This window comes from Macadamia integrifolia, chromosome 9, assembly GCF_013358625.1.
Source record: "Macadamia integrifolia cultivar HAES 741 chromosome 9, SCU_Mint_v3, whole genome shotgun sequence".
Classification (NCBI taxonomy): domain Eukaryota; kingdom Viridiplantae; phylum Streptophyta; class Magnoliopsida; order Proteales; family Proteaceae; genus Macadamia; species Macadamia integrifolia.
In genome coordinates, this window is record NC_056565.1 from 6,575,707 (window position 1) to 6,580,896 (window position 5,190).

The window sequence follows — 5,190 nt, forward strand, 5'->3', positions numbered from 1 at the left end:
AACCCTAAGTGAAATCCTATGATTTGGGTAGGAATCCTTTAGATCTTAGTAACCCCACTTGAGAAAATGAATCTAAGGTTTAATGAAGGACCTACTTGTTGTTTTTGAAGGTTTTAGAGGAAGAAATTGTAAGATTTGAAAGGCATTTGTTGATTTCTTGAGCTAGAGAAGAGATTTGAGGTTTTTGAAGTGTTCTTGAACAAAGATGTAACATCCAAGCTTAAAACCTTGGATCGATCCTAGATCTATGTTATAATCACGATATGGGACCTTAGAATTATGGAAAATGCAATCAAATTGATCTCTTGTGGTTTCCCTAAGGTGGGATGAAGAATGGAAGTGAACAGCAAAATTCTAGTTCTGAGTGATGGGTGCCTTGAAATGGGTGGACCCACCAATCCGGAGCCACCTATCCTAGATGGGTTGCTGGCTTAACCGACGAGCAAGACCGGTGGGTACTTGGTCCGCCAGCCCTTATAGAGCCCCTCAGTTGAGCGGTGGGCAAGGACCGACGGGTACCTCGCCCATCAGTTGACCTACCAATCAGACTCTTTGGGTTCCGATTGGGCCCAAATTTGTCAAGCAACCTCCTATGGTGATTCTAAATGTGTTGGGATCATCGTACTCCATTGGTTGTGAACCTAAGTGGAGATATAGTAAACTCGATCTCTTTTATTATAGGTTTAATTAGAAATTCACGTTATCGCACATCAGATCTTCCTAGTACCAAGGGTGATCATTGTACACAACTAAGTAAGTGGAAAGAGGACATTGACTTTATTTTTGGATTGTTTTTGTATCATTCCACTACTACTATAGACTAGCCATGTCATCATTTCTTTAGTGTGTAGACTAGTCATCTATGAATGCCATTCACATGCATTGTATTGTGCACTATGAAATTCATTATGACTTGTTATGTTGAGACCTTAATTGATAAATGCTAATCCTTGCTATGAGTTATGAAATGGAAGATTTTAAATTATTGAATATGATGCATTGCTAGAATAGATGCAGTAGTCAGCTTAGAAACGAATGCATTAGTGGCCTATGGAGTGGGATGTGGTGGCACTATGCAGTTGTACTATCTCATATAGAAGCATGCAGTTAGGAATGACATATCCCCATGCTATGACCCTTCCCAGTAGGGGTTTATATGTTGGGTATATCACTAAGGGGAGCCCGAGGTTGTGTACCAACGGTGGCTGCTAGAAATACGCCCAACCGATCACTAGGACGGTTGACAACTTTGGTGATATAATCAGAGGGCCAATCGTACTGCTTTTAATTTAATGCAGGACAATGCCCATTTTACTTTAATACAAGGCAAGACTCATTTTACTTTAATGGAGGGCAATGCCCATTTACTTTAATTTCACTGAGGAACAACAATTTATTTTTTCAGTACCCACGACTGGCCTTCTCCGACAACCCTAAGGATGTATCGCTGGATGGAGTTCACGACTCGTACCCGGGACATACGTGCACTGTGGTTGTGAGTAGCACATAACCTATGACTTAGATGTGATGCTTAGATGATATAGGTTATAAAAATGGACTTCATACATATAGGTGTTTTTATATTGCAAATGATTGTTTAGTCTTTCTTTTTACTTACTGGGCTAGTGAGCTCATCCCATGTACACACCATTTTTAGATGATCTTGCAGGTTATCCAACTGAAGAGCTAGAATCAGGACCCATTGTGGAGTTTTCAGCTGATGACTGGTGGATCCCCGAAGATCATGGGCACGGGGCCAAGTGCCCGTGCGAGAGTTGTGTTACGGGATAGCAACATTGATACCGTCTCGAGATTTTTTTGATTATTTTGTGATGTTACCCCTTTTGTGCTTTGGATGTTTAAATTGTATTTCTTGTGTATATATCATGGCTACGGGCCCACATATAAATGTAATATATAATACAATTTGGGTATCAAGAGTATTGAGGTATTTACAAGTATATACATGTAAGACTTCCGCTGAAATATAGAATTTACTTTCTTTAATTGTGTGTATGTTGTGCAGTGGTTATTGCGTTAGATGATCCTAGCAGGTTTTGAGTTAACATGAGTTAACATGGTCACCGGTCCGATTCTGTGAGAACGTGGTGTGACATGCTAACTACTGCTCATTGCCTCCCTACAGAGGATTTTTACGCCATCTGGGATGCCATCGGGTTCAAGCTCGGGAGTAGGCTTGGCTCTTACTCTATCGTTGTTCTATACAACAATAGGAATCGTCAATTGTGTACAATTTGTGTCTTAAAGCTCCCCATCAAGATGCTATCCCCCTTACTAATGGCCTACCTCTTGTCGATCGTGCCTTTTTCCCTCTCCTTTTCCTCTCTCTTCATCTTTCAGGCACTCTTGTAGCTATGCTTTGTGGAATATATATTCTATTCAGTCAAAAAAATTTATCAAAATTTCGGTGGCTACTAAACTAGACTAAGAAAAAAAAAACTTTAACGAACTTATATTAGGTATATATCAATATGAAAATCCTTAATTCAAAATTTTCTTAAAATTTGTTTGATTTGGTCATTATTTTATAAAAGATTCCATCAATATTTTATTTAATGGCATTCACTTCTGAAAAGCTTTTGAACTGGTTTTTTGGAAAATCATTTAATTTTAAATTTCATTTGAAAGTAATCTAGAACATGTTTCCAATTCATCAAAGATTAATACATTTGGATATCCCCATTTGATGTTATGAAATTTAAAGCATTTAAGTCCATTTATGGGCCCAAATAATACCGAAGTTAGACCTTGGTCGGGTCGACATCTATCTTATGCTGATGAGTGTCCAATACATACCAGTTCGTATGTGCCGAAACTATTGAACAATGGCAATCACTGAGAGGGGCTAAACCAACAATTTAAAATTTTGTCCCTTTTAATCTTATCTGACTTAATAGTTTGACTCTGGCACACACTGAAATACTCTGCTCTATCACTTTATCGTTTGCCTCAATGTTTATTCACATTCAACCACAAACGTCCTATAAACGCACAACAATGGCTCGCAATCATTAGGTTACTAGACCAGATGGCCAGTAACTTCCCCTTCAACAATCTTCTCCCTCAAGAAGTAATATAGGATAGCTATAAGCTTGGTCCGAGAGTTCATCATTGGATTCTTGTAAATGTTTATGGCACTTGTATTGCCACAGTATATTGACACTGGCTTACTCAACTTAATGTCTAAGTCATTCAACATTTTTTTTTCATCCACAGATCTTGAGTACAATATGAGGTTGCAGCTATACACTCTACCTTAATAGTAGATAGGAAGAGTAACTTATGCTTTTTATTGTGCCATGCAACCAACTTGTTGCGTAGATAGAATGCATCTCCACTTATGCTCTTTCTATCACCCACGCACCCTACCCAGTCAACATTTGAGTATGAAGATAAAGTGAAATCCTTGCTCATAGGATACCACAAACCATGCTCCATGGTCCCTCTAGATATTTGAAGATCCTCTTCACATCTGTCACATGAGATTCTATTGTTCCCAGGTTGACATTGAGAAGGGGTGAACAATGTCTACAAAAATCCTCCCAAATTTGCTCCCAACACTCTTTTCCTCAACTCACTTGATGTTCCCCTTTTTGCCGACATGCATTGATATCACTTCACAGCACATACACTCATTCACATACAATTATATGCATGTCCACCTCGCAACCATGAAGTGGCCAGGCCTTCCAGATTGTGCACACCCATCCTGTCATCATCTATAGCTCTCCAATATACATAATAATACACATGTATCCACAAGAAAAGATATCCTTGGTTCGGTTGTGCCTACTCTACGGAGCAATACCCTACCTCGGTTTCATATTTTTGCTCAATACCTAACTAGCTTATGACTATAGTAATAGTCCATGTGATATGTCACCTGCTTCAACCTGAGATGACAATCAAGCAAGGGTTTCGCCCTTAATCCAATCAACTCCCAAATTGACTAGTTATAATGATAATAGGGGCTTATAGAATGCCCCAATTACAGATAATGTGATTCTGAACAATCACCATACAAATCCCCCCCCCCCCATAAACAACGCAAATGTTGGTTTAGGCATTTCACCAAACACTTAGCATACAACCACATAAACATATAAAATGAAACTTGTAAGATATAAAATACCTCCCCGGTGCAATCCTTGGTTGTTAATGGCTTGCCCAATACTTGGATGGAACTCCATGTATGATACCCGCCCTTGTGCAACTTCTCATTTTTGTAACTCTAATAGAGTTCATTACATGTACAAATTTCACCATATATAAGTGTTTGTTTGGGCATTTCACCAAACACTTGGCATGCAACATCATACACATGTAAATGAGACTTCTAAAGAGCAGTTTACCACCTTAGATTGCAAGGATCATCTTGAGCTCACTCCCTACATCAATACCATCATCTCCTCATCACACACATCTTTTACACAAAAATTGAGGCTTGGAGAGCTTGGATCACATACCTTTGAATATAACCTTCTTTGGTTGTTTCAAGGAAAACGGAAAATCACCCTTAATCAATGGCCTAGATGGTTGCCGTTTATTTCTTTCTCTCTTTTTCTTTCCTTCCCCTGTAAGAACCTTTTCACATCTTCAACATGGAATTACCAACATTCTTGAGGCATCATCATGACTTTAAAACACTCAAGGATGTAGTTGGAGGGCTTTAATGCACTTACAATGGCCTCATCTTTCCTTTTCTAGTTTTCCTTACACAATGACGTTTCTCTCTCGAATTGGAAAAAAATACAACTTGAATGGGCTCATTTGGCCTTAAATTGGCCAAGAACACAACTGACATTTCAGAAAATGTTTAGGGTCAATAAAACATTTCAAGGGATTTTAGTGACATTTCTACTTGCCATTTTTTAAAATTATGAAACATTTACCTGTCACGACTCAGAGGCTAAGATGTGAGCCTTCGGATGCTCTTAAAAAATGTGGGTTTAATGCTAACCCTAGGATTTCCATTAAGTGAGGTTGACTTGAACCCACGACCCATTCAGGTTCTTTATAACAAAATATTAAATCATGAAACCATGTAGTTGCGCTATAGTGGATCACAAGAGCTCTAATATACAAAGTCACACACTGATTTATCTTACACCACCCCAATAATTGAGCCCATGCTTGGATATGAGCGAAAACTCACCAGCACCTTGATCT

The 5,190-nt window shown here is 38.7% G+C and overlaps 1 long non-coding RNA gene across 1 annotated transcript; it reads right to left on the bottom strand.

Annotated features, from left to right (window-relative positions):
- Positions 1-3,920: 3,920 nt before the first annotated feature.
- LOC122089943 lies at positions 3,921-4,988 on the bottom strand. The gene is made up of 2 exons (XR_006143374.1): positions 4,488-4,988; positions 3,921-4,409 (listed from the first exon to the last, which is right to left on the bottom strand). It is a non-coding gene; the product is annotated as an uncharacterized LOC122089943 (long non-coding RNA).
- Positions 4,989-5,190: the final 202 nt, after the last annotated feature.